General features: G+C 35.7%; 1 protein-coding gene across 2 annotated transcripts in view; it reads right to left on the bottom strand.

Annotated features, from left to right (window-relative positions):
* Positions 1-22,410, bottom strand: part of LOC140148035 (uncharacterized) — a 232,172-nt gene that overhangs the window by 105,375 nt on the left and 104,387 nt on the right. The gene's annotated exons all lie outside the window — the stretch shown is intronic.

The following is a 22,410-nucleotide window of genomic DNA, read 5'->3' as shown; positions in this document are numbered from 1 at the left end:
ATCAATGTATGTTCTATTTGATAGATTATGATATTGTCTTACGTTTCTAAACAATGTTTCTATTCAAAAATCGCACCACTTCCTCATTACCGTATTTCATAGCACTGCTAATTGTTTTTCAACAAATTAATTTGAACACCCCAGCTGGTGAATTTTGATATATCATTTTCAAAAGGAAACTTAACAATGCACAATATGATCTCCTTTGCTTACAAATTACCTCGATGTAATAGCTGTATCAACTAAAAATGTACCACACTGTTTTTAAACAGTGTGGTATTATATATTATTATTATTATTATTATTATTATTATTATTATTATTATTATTATTATTATTATTATTATTATTATTATTATTATTATTCACAAAAATGACAATATAAAACAATAGTAACACGAGAAACGGGTATATTGAAATATTTATTACACTCAATAGGTTGTGATGTTCAAATGATTTATTTATATAGATGTTACAAGTAACTGAAACCAAAGCCAATGTATGAAATAAAATACTGCACAAAAAGTAATGCAGCCGTTATAAATAAGCATATAGGTTCAGAACTACATGTATTAATTGTATTTACAATTTTACATAGAGGAAAGGATGGTGTAGACATTTTGATACCCCATTTGTTCAATGCCGTTCGATATGCACAAGACAGCAGTGCTTAAAAGTTGTAGCTATTTGTATTGATTTGAAATCAGCGCGAAGATAATGGTAGGCTTCAGGTGCTACAATGCTTTCATAATAACCATTCATCGCTGTAAACTGCAACTTAAATTCGGATATCTGTCTTTAACAGCACTACTGTGTTGTAAATATTGAACAACATGGGACAAATGCAGTATCGAAATGCGCGTACACACACCATCCTTCATACTAAATTTATGTCAAAACATTGTGAATAGAATTAAAAGTGTTGAAGCTATTAGTGAATTTATAACGACTGCGTTACTTTTTGGCAAGTACTTAGAATGATAATACGGTATGTTGTATATTTCATAACATGATATAACACATAACATGAGTCATTTCATGTCATGTAATTTATTCATTTGGGAAAAGTAAAGTATAGTGAAAAATAAGAAGTAAATACCCCCACCTTTCAGAAGACAATAATATCAAATACGTGCATCGAATTTTATCATACGTTAAGGAATCTGGAATGAGCGTTTTGAGGGTTTCGACAGTATTTTTGTGGGACATGAGAGCACTCCAGACATATCAAATTGCATTCTGAATACGAAGAATGTCTTTCTGATATCAAATAATTTTCATTTTTTGAAATTCACGATATAATACAATTTTTATGACAAATTATTAAAATTTGATATTTTCACATTTTTGATATATAACAGTCATCGAAGTAAATTTTATAATTCTAATGATATATTCTTAAAGTGTATGTAGCTGGGAGGGAAATGCCGACGATTAATTGAAAATTTTGATATTCATATTGAAGATATGGATTTTTTCCCAAAAATACCTTATTTTGGTGGTGTTTTGGGGAAAAAAATCCATATCTTCAATACGAAAGGTCAAATTTTTCAATTGATCGTCGGCTTTTCATCTCACCTACATATCAAAAATATCAATTTTAAATCATTTGCCATCAAATGTGTATTACATTGCGAATTTCAAAAAATCAAAATTATTTGATATCAAGGACATTCTTCGTATTCATAATGCAATTCGATATGTCCGATGTGCTATATTGTCCCAAAATAAATACAGTCCAAACGTTCATACACCATCCCTTAACATGATGTGATAATAATTAGGATACACTACACTTACGTTTGCAAGAAATTTTACTGTGTACATGCAATTCTACATACATTTATACAATTCGGTCATATTGCATGGCCAAAATATCATAAAATAATATAAGTAACAGATGTATCTTACTATCTTGACCGCTTAAGGCCCGGTCACACAGTGACGAATAGGGGTGAACGGCAAGCGACGTTAAGCTGCGAATTGCAATTTTGAATTTACCGCCACTCATCGTGGGTTGCCGTTAGTTGTCGCTGACGATCCGTCAGCGACCGCAGACGGCCGCAATTATTCGTCGGGAAATTTTCAACATGTTGAAAATTTTGTGACGACAAAAAAGTAGTTGTGATTCCGTTCAAATTTCGTTGGAGACCGCAACCCTCATTTCTTTGACGTTTCCATACCGTGGGACGCCGTCTCTAGTCGTTTTGAGGTCGTCACAATTTCGTTGGTAGTCGTTGTCAACGTCCATTGACGAATAACCAACGGCAGGCGACGTCACATCTCAAACCCTGACGACACGTTGCGGCAAGCAACGAAATTGTAACGATCTTGGTGCGACAGTGACTTGCGAATTTTGTCCGGAGAGTGACGGATATTGTTTGCGAGTATCGTTTGCGAGTACCTGCGGCATTGAAACGACGGTCTGCGATGGGTTACGATTTTTAAACGATGGTCAACGATTTTAAACTTTTTGTGCGATTCATGAGATAGATATATGCATTTGTAGGATTGTAAAAATTAATCAAGTCTTTTTTTTATGGTCGTTGACAACGACTACCAACGAAATTGTGACGACCTCAAAACGAGTAGAGACGGCTTCCCACGGTATGGAAACGTCAAAGAAATGAGGGTTGCGGTCTCCAACGAAATTTGAACGGAATCACAACTACTTTTTTTTCGTCACAAAATTTTCAACATGTTGAAAATTTCCCGACGAATAATTTCGGCCGTCTGCGGTCGCTGACGGATTCTCAGCGACAACTAACGGCAACTCACGATGAGTGACGGTAAATTCTAATCAAGTCTTTTTGTGCGATGTTTGACGTTTTATTGACGTCAGTTCGATTTCAATAGACTACCCGGCACGATGCAATTTTAAAGTTCATATAAAAAGAAAATAATATCAATAATGATCAAAAATATTAATATTTCTGATTATTATTGATATTGATGATAGTATTTTTTATCATTATTGATATATTGATATTGATATAATAGTTTGGATTATTATTAATATTGATTTTCATATTTTGATTCCTATTGATATTTATATTAATTTTTTTGATTATTTTTGATATGTGTAAATTTTTTTATTATTATTGATATTGATATTAATATCTTTGATTATAATATGCCTAATTGATATTGATATTAATATCTTTCATTATAGTAATTGATATTGATGTTAATATATTATTGATATATATATTAAAAGTTTAGATTATTATTTATATTGATTTTACTATTTTTTATTATTATTATTGATATTTATATTGGATTTTTTATATTATTATTGATATGTGTAATATTTTTGATTATTATTGATATTGATGGTAATATTTTTGATTATTATTGATAAAGATATTAATAGTTTTGATTATTATTGATAAAGGGTTCACAAAAATAACTCCCCTAAAATTACAAAAACATTTTTTGCATAACTTGACATACATTTCGTGGATTTGAAAAATTTAAAACCTGTAAATAAAGGTATTGTTTTTCTACCCTCCCAACGTTCTTTCGTCTGAAATTTTTTTTGTTTTGGCCAAAAATAATCACGTTTTCTAAAAATGATGCTTTCAGAAAAAGTTGCACTTTTCAACATCCTCATTTATGTCAAAATTAGCTTCAACAAATCATTATTTTGCACTACGTGATGGTTGTATGGGTGACTAGGGGTTCCGAGACAAAAAGGTGAAGGAAAAAAAAAACAATTACATCAATCATAACATGGATACCGAACAAGTTTTGTACATTACATGTATGGGATGTTGAAAAGCGCAACTTTTTTAAAGCATCATTTTGGAAAAATGTGATTATTTCTGACCAAAACAAAAAAGATTTTGAGAAGGGATAACTTTGGTAGGGTAACAAAAAGATGCCTCTATTCACATGTTTTTAAATTTTTCAAATCAACAAAATAAATGTTAAGTTATGCAAAGAAATGTTTTGTAACTCCTAAATTGATTTTACCATTTTTGAAACACCGGCTCAATAAAATCTTCTAGAAAAACCTCGTACATGTTAATTAGTCATTGTTTTATACTGCAAGATGATTGCATGGGTGACTGGGTAATCGTATACATAAAAATTAAAGAAAAGAAAAACACCATTAAATAAATCAAAACATTGATATCGAGAATGTTTTTGTACATTAAATGTATAGGATGTGGAAAAGTGCAACTTTTTCTGAAAGCATCATTTTTGAAAATGTGATTATTTTTGGCCAAAACAAAAAGATTTTTTAATGAAAGAACTTTGGGAGGGTAGGAAAATGATTCCTTTATTCACAGGTTTTTAGACTTTGCAAAACAACGAAATCTATGTCAAGTTATGCAAAGAAATGTCTTGTAATTTTAGGGGGGAGTTATTTTTTGTGAACCCTTTATGTGTAATATTATTGATATGTGTAATATTTTTGATTATTATTGCTATTGATGTTAATAATCCTGATTATTATCTTTAAAGGCCCGGTCACACTGTGACGGACGATAAGCAACGAAAGGTGACGAACGTGAAAATCACAAAATGTTGACGGCAAAGCGACGACAAAAAGAGCAAAAACAAGATTCGGTGACGAGTGGGAACGACCTTTAGCGACAACACGACGGCAAGGGACGAGAGGATGCGGCAGGAAACGGAGACTAGCGACCAAATCCGGACGTTGTCTGGGCGATGAGTGACGAAGTCTCGACGGAGCCCGACAACAAGCAACGAGGTCAGACGGCTGGCAGCGGATTTGCTTGCGGCAAGGAACGGCAACTGACGGTGGATTGCGGTGATGATGACGTGACTCAGCAGCCGACATCAAAGCCTGTGTGTGTGCGGGTCGTATAGTCCCCTTTGGCGTTCCCACTCTTCACAACGTTCTGATCATCCACTCAAAAAATATCAATATCAATAATAATCAAATATATTAACATCAATATCAACAATAATCAAAAATAGTAAAATCAATATCAATAATAATCCAAATTATTATCTATATCAATAATAATCAGGATTATTAACATCAATATCAATAATAATCAAAATATTACACATATCAATAATATTCAAAATATTACACATATCAATAATAATCAAAACTATTAATATCTTTATCAATAATAATCAAAAATATTAATATCTTTATCAATAATAATCAAAAATATTACCATCAATATCAATAATAATCAAAAATATTACACATATCAATAATAATATAAAAAAACCAATATAAATATCAATAATAATAATAAAAAATAGTAAAATCAATATAAATAATAATCTAAACTGTTAATATCTATATCAATAATATATTAACATCAATATCAATTATTATAATCAAAGATATTAATATCAATATCAATTAGGCATATTATAATCAAAGATATTAATATCAATATCAATAATAATAAAAAATAGTTACACCTATCAAAAATAATCAAAAAAATTAATATAAATATCAATAGGAATAAAAATATGAAAATCAATATTAATAATAATCCAAACTATTATATCAATATCAATATATCAATAATGATAAAAAATACTATCATCAATATCAATAATAATCAGAAATATTAATATTTTGATTATTATTGATATTATTTTCTTTTATATGAACTTTAAAATTGCATCGTGCCGGGTAGTCTATTGAAATCGAACTGACGTCAATAAAACGTCAAACATCGCACAAAAAGACTTGATTAGAATTTACCGTCACTCATCGTGAGTTGCCGTTAGTTGTCGCTGAGAATCCGTCAGCGACCGCAGACGGCCGAAATTATTCGACTACCAACGAAATTGTGACGACCTCAAAACGACTAGAGACGGCTTCCCACGGTATGGAAACGTCAAAGAAATGAGGGTTGCGGTCTCCAACGAAATTCGAACGGAATCACAACTACTTTTTTGTCGTCACAAAATTGTCAACATGTTGAAAATTTCACGACGAATAATTGCGGCCGTCTGCGGTCGCTGACGGATTCGTCAGCGACAACTAACGGCAACCCACGATGAGTGGCGGTAAATTCAAAATTGCAATTCGCAGCTTAACGTCGCTTGCCGTTCACCCCTATTCGTCACTGTGTGACCGGGCCTTAAAGGCCCATTCAGTGATTTGCTCATCCGGACGATCGAAAAAATCATCAAAATTCAGATTTTGGTACCTTTGTCATTGTCATCGATGTGCTAACATAGCCTGCGAGTGGTTCAGCTAAAAGCCGTGTATTTAAGACAAAATAAGACATTTTACATTTTATGAATCTGTAATTTAGATACTGACAGTATCTAAATTAGCTACATGTATTTGAATGGTGCTTCAACGTTGTCAGTACTGCTGTTTTCATCGTTTTTTGCCAAAGATGTCATTTCAAAAATACCAAGTGACAATTTGAATGACTTATCCTTCACTTTTAAGCAATTTATAAACAATTTTTTCACACTTGCGCTGGGATCACTGAATGGGTCTTTAACTGTGTTGTTCTGCGAAGAAGGTTAATGTATTAGTTAATTGTCCTACAAACACAACAAGGCTGATTCCAATTTTATAACTATATATACTTTATATCTCCTGATGTGGGAAATCACTTATCAAAGGTTACTGTGAATTTGCATTGGCCTAAATATATCCATAATTTTGAAAACGATTAAGATTACAACAGCCTCGTCTCGTCTGGAGAATGAAGCAGTGGACGTACTTTTTGTTTTTTTTTTAGTCCCATTCTATGTCCATGAAGAGGCGCAAATCTCCATTGACGCGTTTGTAAACATACATGTACCTGCAAAAAAATATAACATAATGTTCTCATGAATGAATAAAGATACTATGCTAGGCTGATATCTCCATTCCATTTGAGTTTTGCCGTGCCTTTAATTGACATGTTTATGTGGAACTGGAACAATGTCTACTTGGTAAAGCAATATTGGTTCCAAAATTTGAACGAAATCCGTTGATAGTAAGCTTTTCAAAATGAAGTGAATTTGAAAAAAAGTTCTTGAATGTGGTAAACAATATTGTGGAAACACTTCCAAGAAAAGTCTTAAAATAATACTATCACAACAATAAGAATCCATAGACCTCTAAGTTTTAGATGCAATATACATATCTTCTTACGATATTTAGTTTCAGAAAAATTTTTGAACGTGAACACCCACAGCAGCTGGACTGACGTTTTTATTCATCTATTGTATCCGATATGAGTGCTGACATATTGGAAAAAGGTGCCAATCAATATTCATAAGATTGTATAATTAGCGTCCTGTTTCCGAAATCGATTGGCCTGTGTTACTAACTGTTTCAAATCCAGTGAAACCTCATGCATATTTTCCTGTATAAGAGAAGGGCATGAAAACTAGCACTGCAGCCATATTGACTCTTCAAAGTAAAAATGCTAATACCGATGGTAAACTGTGGTACCACGGGTATGAATAGGCTATCGGTTAAGCAATTCGACACAAAGGAACAACGCGTTACACAAGCTATGCTTCTCCACGTTTATATAACCTCCTTGAAATAAGCAACCTCGCTCCGTCACTTTGGATATTAATATTTAGACGGGCATAAGATCACAGCGTATGGTAATGACAACCGCTCTAATAATCAAATTCCGTGGTATTTGCCATACTTAGCCGTAGCGTTTGATGACGTTTTTCGGGTACATCCGTCACCTCATTGGAAAAGTGATTACCGATATATAGATAAGAAGTCTCTTAAGAAATCAGCTGAAGCGCGGGTAACCAGTGTATATGAGTTTGGCCCAATCACTGAACTGGGGTTTGATCACCGGTATTTTTATGTAACTCGATAGGTCCTTTTCAAGAATAAAAAGGAGGAGTGGATTTGAAACATTCCTTTTCAATTGAGAAAGTCCTCTAACTTACCGAAATGAGCCAATGAGGGCATCGTCTTGGTAGCAATTTCCGACACCATCTTCCCAAACCTTTCCGTTACTCTCACCGAATGCGGTAGAAGTGTAGATGAGTCCATTTATACCGGGATTGGTTTCGAACCAATCGGACCAGCCCTGCTCTATAAATTATCTGAACAAAAATACATGAAGCGATAAGTGATATAATTACAATATATAGCATATAATTAATTATCAAGCAAGAATCACGTGGTTTTATTTATGTTACGAGTCGTACTTGACTCAAGGCCAAAATCACCTTTTACCCGAACTCACACGAATGCACAATACAAATACACTGTTTGATTAAGCTAACAAAATCTCAATCTTTTATTGAAAGTAATATATGATTGGTACAATATATGACAACAAACGCACATATAAAATAATCACACAATCACAGTAATATTTTAACTACTCAGTACTTAACCAGCAGTCTTCTTCTAGCGTTCTTGCAATGTTCTGGACAGCTGATATATCCCTATTTACTTGTCCTGCGAAAATCAGCGAAGTCCATTGTACACTTGCATTTATAAATCCTTGCGTATAATATCCTCACACGAAAATGGTGCAGTTAAACTCCTTGCGTCGTTCTCCAAACACGTTTATAACTCCTTGCGCAGTTCTCCAAATACTAAACTCCTTGCGCCGTTCTCCAATACTAAACTCCTTGTGCAGTTCTCCAAATCTCTTTACTCCTTGCGCAGTTCTCCTACTTCAATAAATCACAATAAATCCCTCCTTTTTGGAATGTCTTCACGCTATCTTTTCCGTTCAGCGGCTAAATATTTAAATATAGCACCTCCGCTATATTCCAATGCTGATACAATATTCAACTTTGTGAGTATCTCATGCACTGCTTCATAATAATCAAATGTCTGTGTAATAAACCTGTTGACATTTGCTTTTATAGCAACCAAAACCCACCTCTATAAATAGACCATTATTACAACACTTCCTGTGGGTGATTCCCTAATCTTATCCATTTCACACAATCCAAGGGATTTTCCCAAGATTATAAATAAAGAGAATCTTCTATCTAGAGATGAAGAGGGGTTCCCCCCCCAAACAATCTAAAATTAGATATGATTCAATTAGTTTTGATCACTTGATGAATGAAAAGGAATTCCCATAAACATGCCGTAACACACACACACACACACTTGCATGATTACTTCCAAGGTTTCCCCTTGTCTCATCAGAAACAAAATCATATTGACCATAAAAACGATTTAATACAGCCGTCTCTCAACACGCGATTTAAAATTCCCGAGCCTTCAATGACGTCCCAGTAATACAAAGGTGAGTAAAAAAAGTGCAATAGAGGAAATATTCCATTCTTATTTAAGAACCCAGTTGAACCTCTTCGGTTTTAAAATATTTTATAAATTATATTATCCATTTGTGACCTTATACGACTCTTATATAGCGCTTGACCTTGTTTAAGGAGAAGAAACATTATTTGTTGTTATTTTCATTTTACCTTTACTTTAAAAGATGTTTATTCTCTAACAAAAACTTAAAAAATTGTTGGCGAATTCTTCAAAGGTCAAAATTAAATGCGCGCAAATTAAAATGGAGTGAATTACAAAATATCCAGTAAGTTGGACTTATTGGGATAAAAAATGGAGTTGGAGTCGATTGAGGTATGAAGGACTTAATGTAATGTTAGAAAGTTTGTTTGAACAGAAAAAAAAATAAAGCAATGCACAAATTAACCTTATTTAAGTTTCAGAGCTGGCGCCTATCGTGCATTGTGTACTCTCATTAAAAAATGCATGGTACCTCGTGGACAACTAATGAAATTGGGTATCGCGGCAAAAGGTTCTGTTTTTCACAGAAGGTGACTATTGAGTGTTGCATTTATAAAAAAATTCAATTAAGGGAATGATCAACTTTGTTCTTACATAAATATCGATTCTTTGCTCTATTGCACTTTTTTAACTCACCCTGTACAACGAAGACTGACAACAGTTGAGCACAAGTAACCATGACGTCATTGTACTAGACAATTTTTTTAAATATCGCGTGTTGAGAGCCGGCTGTTTTTATTCGTTTTTATGATCAATATGAGTTTGTTTAAAAACAAAACCACGTGATTCTTCCTTGATAATTATTTTCCTAACATATAAGTAAAAAAAAAAACCAAAAAAGCATAATGTTGTGATTGCAAGAGACATCCTTTAAGAAATTGAAATGTTTACCTTCTTTCCCAAAAACAGGTGCTTGTCCATTAATCACTGCTACACAGTCGTCAGTGTATAACTCTTCAACGAGGGCAGAACAATCACCGCTCTCAACCAGTTCTGATATTCTCGCATGAAATGCATTGATCTCGTTTTCAACGGAAGGGTTGCCTTCGTTTGGTGCTGAAAATAAAAGGTAAAGGTTCATTCTACAGTTCAAATGGATGTCAGTTTCTATCAAGTTCAACAACCATGATATCATTTAACAATATTCACCATGTCAACAAATTTCGTAATGAATACAATGACCCTCGTGTATTCAATTAATTCAATGGTCCTCAGTCACAATTATGATGAAAGTCAAATTATGAATGTTCATTCAAAAATGAAGTTCTTGAATTAGCCCACTTTCCCTTTGTTTTCGAATTACAGTATCTGTGATGGTTTTAAAAATATACGATCATTTGTTTATAATGTTACCACATTGTGAAGTAAAAATATTTAGTATTTACATCTACTTGGAACGCATTGTCATTTTGAATATTGCCCCATTATTTATGGCATGTATTGTTAAGATATTGCTATTCAGGAAACAAAGAAGAGCTATCCCCGGGAGCTATCATGCTACTCAACTAATTAGAGTAATGTTATACTCTAATTCGCGAGCTTAACCGGGAAATAATTATTATCTATACTGTTATACCAAAAAATCTGTAACACACATTATCTTAATTATACAGTTGAGGAAAATGTGTGCTGAATCATGGACCGTGAAAATCTATGACAGACGTGTTTCAATATCAATGTCTGAATTACGTATAAATTAGCCTAATGAGTCTGGCAATCATAAGCTGAATCGGCAAAGGCTTTTGTTTGGTTGGTTTGTTTTGGGTTTTGTTTTGCATTTTGCTTTTGCCTGTGTAAGATATAGAAAATCTAAGCTAGAATATGTTACAAAAACACAAAATGTTTACCTGTCAATTTCGCACACGTAATTTTACCATGATCCTTCTGCATGAGTTTCTCACAATGATTGGTGCATACCACATGGGTTAGTGTATCGGAGACGTCAACGCATTCTTTACAGAGAGCAATACAGTCTTTCGTCTTCGAATTCGAAGAGTTGCAAACCGTGACGAAAATACCTACCATGAAGATCAGGTTCTTCTTCATCTTGACTAAGTTATTACCTGTGGATGGTTTGAGGAATTTATGTAATGGAATAAAATAGCCCTACGTAGTTGAGAAAGAATGACGTATTCACAATTCCATAGCGTTTGCAGCTAATACTATTTAGCTTTGAATTACCATAATGTGAAACGATCAAGTAAAATGGGTCATTGGTTTTAATAAAATCTATTAAAAGGCAATAATAGTCTGGCAATATTTTTTTTTAAATTTTGCTCACACACCAGAATTGCAGAAAGAGGGTAGAGCCGTGACACTTGACTTAACAAGAATGATGCTTTTAATGGTGAGAAGTACAAGATCTAAAATGTGCAATTTTAACCAAAATTGAGGATTTTGTAGAATGACCACAGAAAGAATCGGTCTTAAATAGCACAAACTATACATTTTGAAATATAATCCTTGAACCAGGCGAACGATTTGGTGTGTCATTTATCAAGATTGTAAATTTCTACCCCTGTATGACCTATTGTTATCTTAAAACAAACTTTGGACCATATAATTTATATATGGAAATTATAATGTTTCTATCACACACACATACGCACCCCCCCCACCCCCACACACCCCCATCCCACACACCCACCCCCACACAAAATCGGAACAAGTTGAACGTTTTACTCATGTACAACCAAAAAAGTGTAATTTTGACCAAAAGGGATTTTGTAGAATGACTCAGTAACTCATAAAGTCGTAGATAGCAGAAACTATACATTTTGAAATGAAATCCTTTGGACCATGTCATTTATATATGGATATTCTAATGCTTCTATCACACAAAAATCTTACAGTCTGCATTGGCATTTTTGTTTGACCCAGGACCTAAGCGACCGTATATAACAAAAAACAAACTATAAATACAAAACAGTTACTTCCACATTTTGGTCTCTACCGTCATTATCGTATGCCCTAAATTTGCCCTTTTCGACATTTGCCATATCATGTTTACTCGCGTTGAAATACATAATTATTAGTTTAGATACACCTCGTTAATTTTCAAGTACTTACCATAAAAAAATTATTACCTTTTAACTTATTGTTAATAAAAATACAGTTATTGGATAGTAAACATGCGATTTTAATGATAATCGATAAAATGTCAAAAATAATAGTCTCCTTCTCTGTGCCCATCTGGTTCGTATATCAGGGATATAAATAATGAGAGTTCATATTTGAACAATTAAATAGTCATAACATGCATTTCTTTGTCGTTAATATGTAGGCCTACATGGCAATTGCTTAACAAAATGGGTCATAACACAGTAACAAGTCAACACCTGTGCTGTACGTGCTAATCATAGATATCAATATATGGAGGCGGTTTCAGGAAATAATAATAATGGGTGGAGCACACCGTCAACATCCCTATATCTTCGTGTTAAAAATTACCGTGGTAGTACGATAAATCCTCACGTTTTTCAACATATACGCATGGTGATTTTGTTCGAGATAGGCCGTGCGACTCAGGCTATGCATACAATTTGAGATTTTGAGAGCCGGCCACACTGTTTCTATTCTATGTTTTACGATTTTCGCATGATCAGTATATGGCTGGCCGTAACCGCCACAACGTGGAGCTGCTACGCGTAGCTTACTTTTCGCTTCGCGGAGCTAAATTGACCAATCATGTTAGATCTTTTCATTACGCGGAGCCAGTTGATGCATCATCGTTCCAGAGAGAAAAACTCTTGCCAAAATTAATGTTTACTATGTGGATTTTAAATGAATCGAATGTAAATAAACCACCAACAGTTGTACAGGATCAATACCAGTGTTTGATTAGTGTATAGTCAATGTTACCTTGCATGCATGTGCCATGTGTATGGCGTGTTTGTTTGTTTGTCTACTGTGTCAGGCCAGGATCACTGACACCCACGGTACTGATACTGCCATACTATCACGGTGATCATATTGTTGAATGTTGTTGACTTTAAAATAATCATGATGCAGTCATGTCTACAGTAGAATTCACCACGACCTTTGAAGGACTTAAACCCCATTAAAAGCTATTAAACCAAGATAACACTCAATGAAAACAGCTCAACTATGTTACATCAGATCTTCTCTGGTTAAATACACACTGCACTTGTGTCTGTTTTACCTGTGCAATGAACAATGAGCTGGTATTATAGTTTCAGTTGGGTGAATGATTATAAAGCGAACGCAAGGTAACAATACTGTCTGGGCTTTTGTTTACGAAATGAGACAATAGTCTGCTTATTGTTAACCAGCGTTCTTGAAAATGAGAAACATAATGGTTTGCAGACTTAACACGGTTTAGAAATAATTTGTTCATATTTTTTGGTGTTATCTGTCGTTTACATATCCTTCCTAAAACACAAAAGTACCAATATTTCCAAACACCTAAATTAGCTAAAATTTAGGAAATGTTACAAAACTATATTTTCTAGAATTTCAGAGAATACTTTAAATATTGACTGGTTATTTTTTACACAGTGACGTCATATAGGCAATGGCATAATACTTCTAACATACACTAGGTCACGCGTCAATGGTGAGCGCACTGAGTATTGTGTATAGGAAAACGGGCAGTACAGTATGTATGGCCTACTACTAGTATATAAAGTAAATCCGAACTGGTTTGCTGAAGGTCGAATTCCGCAGGCCACGCCGCGCAAGATGTACAAATCAGCTCCCGGCGATACACTGCAGATCGCAGAATTGTGTGCATGGTTTACCACCACTCTGCCTAGCTATATAGTTGTGTACAATACTGTATGAGTTTCTTGTGAGTGCATGTCCATCTTAATAATAAGTCGGTTCGTACTTTTCATAAATTACTTTTTGAATCATAACTATCGTGACCGAGGATATCTTGCAACTACGTAAAGCTCGTCTGGCAAATTCTTAATGACTAAATTCGCTTCACGTAATGAGTAAGTCGTACTTGATTGGTCAGTTTTACCTCCGAGTAATGAAAAACTCTAACATGATTGGTCAATTTGGCTCCACGGAACAAAAAGTCAGCTACGCGTAGCAGCTCCACGTTGTGGCGGTTGCGGCCTACCATATCAGTATCCCATATGATATTTCTATTGTAAGAAAATTTTATTTGTTGTCACGTAGATCACAGGTTTCGTTTAAATGTACTAACTGGAAATTAAATGTACTAATTAGTGAGGACCGGTATTTTGCTGTGGATATGTTTAACTGCAATTTGCGGGTAAAAAATTTGAAATCCTGAGTAAAAATTGTAATCATATTCAACTCTTTGAGAAAAAATGTATATAAAAGAATGCATGTAAAATCCAGCTGCAATACAATGTGCATTATTGATACACTATCACGCTCTTTATCTTCGTCAATAATAGAATGATCGATTTCAATCGAATTGAATGCATGAGTTTGTAGTTGACTACTGAGCGACCTAAGCGATCGATTGCTAGCCAATCAGATAGAACTCCTTTTCTTGCGTTCAGTGAAATACCACTCGCCTGTCGCTCACTACCACTCGCCCGTCGCTCACCAACGGAGTATTAAATTTATATTTATCGTATAGGACGTCGACGGTGTGTGGAGGTCTATTATTCGGAAGTGTTTTTGTTATAATGTAGCAGTACGGCGGCAACTTAGCTAACTTCCAGTAATTTTTACCGGCGTGACCTCTTATGACGTCGCTGTGAAGTAATTATATGAGTACGCCCTCGCAAAATTGGGAAATCCTAGAAAATTATGCCCACAGTATAGGTCAAAATTCCGTTTATCTACTCATACTGCAGTTACTGTCCGTTTTCCTATACACAATACACAGTGCTCTCACCATTGACGCGTGACCTCTAAAAATGATGTACGTTGGAAGAATGGGCACTTGCCTAGTTAACATCACTGTGTGAAAAATAACCAGCCAATATTTTAGCTATTCTCCAAACTTCTAGCAAATATATTTCTCTAACATGACCTAAAATTACAGCTAGGTTAGATGTTCAGAAATAGTCGCACTTTTGTAAAATATGAGTGAGGGCAAGGCATAGCTAGCCAACTCCCCGTGTTAATTGAATGGAGATTTGACCGAAAATATTGGTATCGGACCGCTCACTTCTGAAGGATGCCACAAAAAACGGTACAAGCTACATTTTAACTATTCTAAATAGGTTCTAGAAACTATAGTTTTGTAACATGTCCTAAATTTTTAGCTAATTTAGATGTTTGGAGAGGGTCGCACTTTTGTGTTTTAGGAAGGATATGTAAACAACAGATAACACCAAAAATATGAAGAAATTATTTCCAAACCGTGTTAAGTCAACAATCATTATGTTGCTCATTTTGAAGAATGCTGGTTAACAAAAAGCAGGTCTTTGTCTCATTTCGTGAACAAAGGTACACATACCATTGTTTCCTTTCGTTTCCTTTATAATCGGTTACCCAACTGAAGCTATAATACCAGCTTCATTACTTCATAATGTACATTTCAAGTGATTGATTATAAATGTTCTCAATTTTTAAAAGGACCGAAATAGTACCAAAATGCTCAAACGCCACTTATTCAGAACAGTGATTTTAGGTATTCTACACTCTGTGAAACTCACAACAATATATTAGTAAATGTTCTTAGTCATCCAATAGCTTTAACAGCGTTTTGGAAATAAATCTAATACTGGATCTTACTTTTTGCAGCTTTGCTACATTGACGTTGTCTAAATGACTAAGACTAATAGTTCCAGACGCAACGTAACAAAGTTGCATAAAGTAAGTTGCATTATTAGCTTTATTTCCAAACCTCTCACAACTATATAGTGTGGTTACTCACGAATAAAGATATGTCGACAACCGGCCAGCAGGACGTACACTCAACTGACACAACAAGAGATGGGCAGTTTTTGCCACACTGACTTATCGTGAATGCGCCGACTCATGACGGGTTGGGTAATGACGTCAAGGAGCTGTCATTATAATACATAAAAAAATTATGGAGATTTAACGTGCGCTTCAGCTGGGCATGACCCAATTATCAGCACACTTCAACAATTATTCCGCTGCCATTATTAGGATATATTATACTCATTTTCGCTTAACCAAGTCCGCAACTGATGCGCAGGTGCTCTCAGCGACTTAGATTGTGATTACCGCCAGCAGCTCCCCATTTTACACCTGGGTGGAGTGAATCAATTGTGAATAAATCGATTTTGCTCAAGGACGCAACACACTGGCAGTGGAAGGGCTTGAACCAGGAACCTTTCGATTATGACGCTCGCGCCCTAACCATTCGGCCACCGTGCTTCCCATGCACATAGCTCCGAAATAAAATAATATGAATATGAAAACATTCTGTCAATTAAATGTTTTTGCTTACACGTCCTCAAAACTGAGGAAAAATTACAAAGCAAGAAATGGAAGAAAATAGCAAGGAACATTGTACAATTTTACTCTCAGCCCTTATGTCGTGAGAAATTGGAATTACAATCTAATGCCCCGATGCAAAGGCTTTAATCCTCAGAAAGATTGGGAATCTCTTTCTCATCATCATCAGTCGGCTGCGGAGCAGGCGACTACAAGCTTTCTCCAACTATTGCGATCTTGGCCAAGCGAAACAATTTTGTAAGTACAGTGTGCGCGGCCGTCCCGGTTTCCTCTGCCCATGTGGTGGAATATAAAGGGCATATTCTTTCACAGGCTCGTTGTCTTCAAGACGCAGTATATGCCGAGAAATTTGAGTTGATGAATCTTGACTCTGGCAACCAGTGGAGTGGTGTTGATCAGATTGTCGATGGTTTCATTTGGAATCCGATCCATTTGGAATCCGATCCATACGCACATGGCTATCAGGAAACATTAATTTGAAGTACTAAACTCTTCAAAATCCATTAATGATATTGATACATCATGCAGACATTGCACGGACTTCTGAATTAGCCATCATAGCTTCCACATTAAAGAAGTATATTTACAAACTGAGAGAAAGGTAGAATAAGAGTTCGGATCACTCATTCCTCGTAAAGACCAAGGAATATCTTTCTCATCATTATCAGTCGGCTGCGGAGCAGGCGACTACAAGCTTTCTCCAACTATTGCGATCTTGGGTAAGCGAAACAATTTTGTTTGACTGTAGCATCCCTTCAGTATCTCCCAGGATGTTCTGGACATACTGTAAGTACAGTGTGCGCGGCCGACCAGGTTTCCTCTGCCCATGTGGTGGAATATAAAGGACATGTTCTTTCACAGGCTCGTTGTCTTCAAGACGCAGTATATGGCCGAGAAATTTGAGTTGATGAATCTTGACTCTGGTTGTCGATGGTGTCATTTGGAATCCGATCCACACGCTTGATGTTTAACATGACTCTGTAGCAAGAATTTGCAAAGGCATTGATCTTGTTCTCCATGTCCTTGGTGATTACCCATGACAGTAACAAAGTTGTCTCAAACAGCTTGATTTTTGTTTCGATGGGCAGGGATGGGCTTCTCCAAAGGCGTACCAGTTTCAAAAAAGCTGTCCAGGCTAGTGCTTGTCTTCTTTTTAGGTCTCCAGCACTAGAGCCCATCTTGGAACCCAAATACGTGAAGTCTGTGACATGGTTGATGGTACTACCATAGACTTCAAGTGCTGGTTGGGCGTTACAGTTTGCAGTCATATATTCTGTCTTAGGTGCGCTGATGACAAGGCCTAGATCTGCAGTTGCAGTCTAGTAAGCTGCGATTGGGCCCGGGCTAGTGCTTGTCTTCTTTTTAGGTCTCCAGCACTAGAGCCCATCTTGGAACCCAAATACGTGAAGTCTGTGACATGGTTGATGGTACTACCATAGACTTCAAGTGCTGGTTGGGCGTTACAGTTTGCAGTCATATATTCTGTCTTAGGTGCGCTGTAGCAGTTGCAGTCCTAGTAAGCTGCGATTGGGCCCGGGCCGTGGAAGATTTCAACAGGGCAATATCATCCGCAAAATCCAGGTCATTCAGCATCCTAACAGTATACCTGCTTGACCGACATGGGTAGGTAACAATACCAGTGTCAATGCCAGAAGTTGATTTCTTCAGAGGGTAATCTACCAGGATAATGAAAAGGAATGGTGCTAACACATCACCCTAAAGCACTTCAGTTGTTACTTGGAAAGACTCTGAGATACTTCCATCTACCATAACGGCACTATTGGAGTCCTTGTAGAGCACCTGGATGGCATTTTCCACAACCTTTGGTATTCCATAATAATGCAGCAGCACTGAAAACATGATGGAGTCGAAGGCTTTTTCTGAAATCTCTTTCTGAACGGCCTAAAAACGACAAGTGCGTGACATGTTCTCCGAGAATCCCTGAGATAAACTTCTCTATGCAGCTTCAGGCTTCACAAGGAGCTTTAAAAAAACCTGATAATAAAGCACATTTTTCAACTAGCCATGATATCACCAACACGACCTACCAAGATAACAATTAGTGGGTTTTTAGCGGGTTCGCCGTCGGACAAGTTTAGAATTGTCAAGCTTTCGTCAGGAGTAGCTCTGACATCTTCAGGACAAAGTACCTAAGAATGAGACATGTAGACCGCCCCTTGTCTACTGATGACTCTGACAAGAGTCGTCCACTGAAGACTGACCCTTGTCAACAGAGAACAAGCAGATCTCTTCTATCTGCTAATATAAAGGTTTTTGGTGGCTCTGAAAAGAGCCGTTCACTGAAGACTGCCCCTTGTCTACAGAGAACTAGCATATGTCGCCTATCTGCTAATATAAAGGTTTTGGTGGCTCTGCAGCTGTTTGATGTGATCATTTATTAATTTTTCAAACAAAACATCATGTACAACCCAATTTTTAGGCTTAAACAGCTTAAAGCTGTATCATGCTAATGTATACAGATGCTTTTGGGTCATTTTCAACTTTAATTTCTCCTTATTTACAACATTATTCACATTCACAGTATTTTTAAAGCTTTTTCGGATATAAAATGTATATCTATTTATGACAAGATAGGTGCCGGGGATAGGTGGCGCTATTTAGATACTGGAAATTACTCTTTCAGGCTTTTAATAAAAAATAATTCCTTTCATTTTTGATGAAATATGCTTATAAAATTTCTTTGTTACTTGTTTCACCTATTCAACCTGTTTAAATGGCAGAATTGATTACCTACCCCTTGCAAATTAAGAAATATGATTTATGATAAATAGCGCCATCTATAGTTTGCATTTTCTTAATAATGAAGCCAATTCTATACACATCAAACAACCGTGGAAAAGAGCCGTTTGCTGAAGACTGCCCCTTGTCTACAGAAACAAGCAGATCTCGCCTATCTGCTGATTTTTTGTAAAGTTTTGGTGGCTCTGAAAAGAGCCGTTCACTGAAGACTGCCCCTTGTCTACAGAAAACAAGCAGACCTCGCCTATCTGCTAAATTAAAGGTTTGTTGGCTCTGAGAAAGAGCTGTTCAATGAAAACTGCCCCTTGTCAACAGAGAACATGTAGACTGCATATACTGTAGTAGAAATATACGGCTTACCAGGTCCCCGTGCTCCTATGACGCTACGCCACTGCTGTGTGCATGTGATCCACTGCAAAATCCAAAGAAAGGATGCTGAACGACCAACATCTCTGCAAATGAGGATTCAGCAAACACACCAAAGGCAATGCGAATATTTCAAGAAGAAAAAGAAACAGCTCCTGTCATTATTGAAATTTTCAAGCAGAGCAGAAGAAACGTTGTCATGCACGATGCAAATGTGGTTTCGATGGCTCTTCAGGACAACGTCAATACAAACAAAGCAGCTCGATCGATAAATCGGATGAGAGCCTGTTTTGCACGACACTTGTGCCTCTTTAATTTAAATTTTAACACCAAATATTTTGGCAAAATCCTGTTCCTTCCTCAGCACGGTTTTGTCGGCAAATCAACCTCCAATTCAAGGAAACACCAGATTTGTGTCAAGAAGGAAAGGACAGGGTCACTGGTGAAATAAATGGACTGCACCTCTAAACAATACTTTAGATATTGACTATGAGATTGAACAGGACCAAAACAGAAAAGACGACATGGAATTGTTTACGATCTACATCTCACAATAATGGTTCAGAAAGTAATAAATGCTCTTACAGAAACAAATTTTCCATGAGATGTCTGTGGTGCTACGCGTAAGCTTATTAATGGCATAAAAAATCTTCCTAACCCACCTGAATAATCCGAACCATATGAGTATCTGCCACCTGGGAGTATGAATTTCAAATAGAATCAGCACATTAGGCAGCTCCATTTGAATTTCGTACCCCCTCTGAGAAAGATTCAAAATGAAGGAGAGTGAATTTCACATGAATCTACCAATGTGTTAATTCCATTTGAAATTCATACTCCCCTGTGGAAGATATTTACAAAATCGTTCAAGTGGGCAGTGTCGATTTTAAATGGAACAGCCCATTTTGGGCTATTAAGACAAATGACGCATCAACATTTGCAAAACAAAACTGGGTTTCCTATTGCTATTTCAATTTTGAATTTTGATGCATAGATATTGAGTAATATCTCATAATAAAGGGGGGCGTAATTTATGTTTATGTGGACGTTGTAAGTACGTAAACATGGTAAATCTGTAAACTCGTATTCATATTGTGACAAGGTTATTTCTGAACGTTAATACATGCCTTGCCGTTTGAGGCGAGCGATAGCTCTCGCTCGCCAATGCTCGCCCAAACACGATTTCTAATGAGCGATTTTCCCCTCGCCATAGACACTAAATATCACTCGCTGCGAATCTTCCAAAATCAGCCATCGAATCAGCCATTTCAGCATTTAATTGATTCTGTGCACTCTCCAAGCGTGGAAAGTCAAACATTTTAGCGCGCTTCGGGCTCATTTAAACATAAATAGGCTACCGTTTTATTTAAGGCCGAAGCTCTATAGGGCCTACCCAGTGATATTTGTGAAAATTCGACCACTCGCCTAAAATCATGCTAGCGAGCGATTAACCACTCGCCTTTAAAATCCAGACGGCAAGGCCTGTAATATAACGTTATTATGACATTGTTTCGACGTGAAGTTGTGAAGGTCGATACAACGGCACTATGACGCTATATTAACTTCCGACAATAACACGAATACGAGTTCCAACTAATCCAATATTTTTACTAAAGTGCCCTTTGTTATAATATCATAATATTACGTGACATGAACGATATGGAGGGGGTATTTCACTCAAAGAATCAATGTATGTTCTCTTTATAGTTTATGGTATTGTCATACATTTCTAAACTATACTGCTATTCAAAAATCTTACCACTTCCCCATTACCGAATTACATTGCACCGACTTATTATTCACAAAAAATGACAATATAAAACAGTAGAAACACGAGAAACGGATATATTGAAATATTTATTACACTCAATAGGTTGTGATGTTCAAATTGATTTATGCTCACTCTTTGATGTTACTGAAAGCAAAGTCAATGTATGGTAAAAAATAAAGACTGCACAAAAAGTAACGCAGCCGTTATAAATACGCCTATAGGCTAAGAACTGTTAATTGTATTCACATAGAACTATGGATGGTGTATTTACGCGCATTTTGATACCCCGTTTCTCCAATTTGGTTCAATATTCACAAAACAGCCATGTTTTAAAAGAAAAATACCTGCATGCATTTAAAACTTGCAGCTATTTGTATTGATTTGAAGTCGGCACGAAGATAATGGCAGGATTTACGTGCTACAATGATTTCATAATAACCATTGATCACTGTAAACTGCAACTTAAAGTCGGGTATTTTTCTTTAACAGCACTACTGTGTTGTTAATATTGATTGATATTGGACAAATGGGGTATCAAAATGCGTATACAACACCATCCTTCATTCTGAGTTTATGCCAAACAATAAAACAACAATTAATAGTGTTAAAGCTATTGGTGTACTTTTGTGCAGTCTTTAGAATGATACGGTATGTTGTAAATTTATAACATAATATAACACAGGGCTTAAGTCATTTCATCTCATTTATTCATTTCAGAAAAGTACAGTAAAGTGAAACACATCACAAAAGTAACTACCTCTACCTTTCGGAAGACAATAATATGAATATCATGTGATAATAATTAGGATTTTACTGTGTACATTCAATTACATATACACTTAGAGCCATAATATACAATTCGGTCATATTGTAACTCAATTGATATTGATTGCCAAAATATTATAAGTAACAGATGTCAGGAGGT

This window comes from Amphiura filiformis, chromosome 3 (assembly GCF_039555335.1).
Source record: "Amphiura filiformis chromosome 3, Afil_fr2py, whole genome shotgun sequence".
Classification (NCBI taxonomy): domain Eukaryota; kingdom Metazoa; phylum Echinodermata; class Ophiuroidea; order Amphilepidida; family Amphiuridae; genus Amphiura; species Amphiura filiformis.
This window is presented reverse-complemented; position numbering and strand designations above follow the sequence as displayed.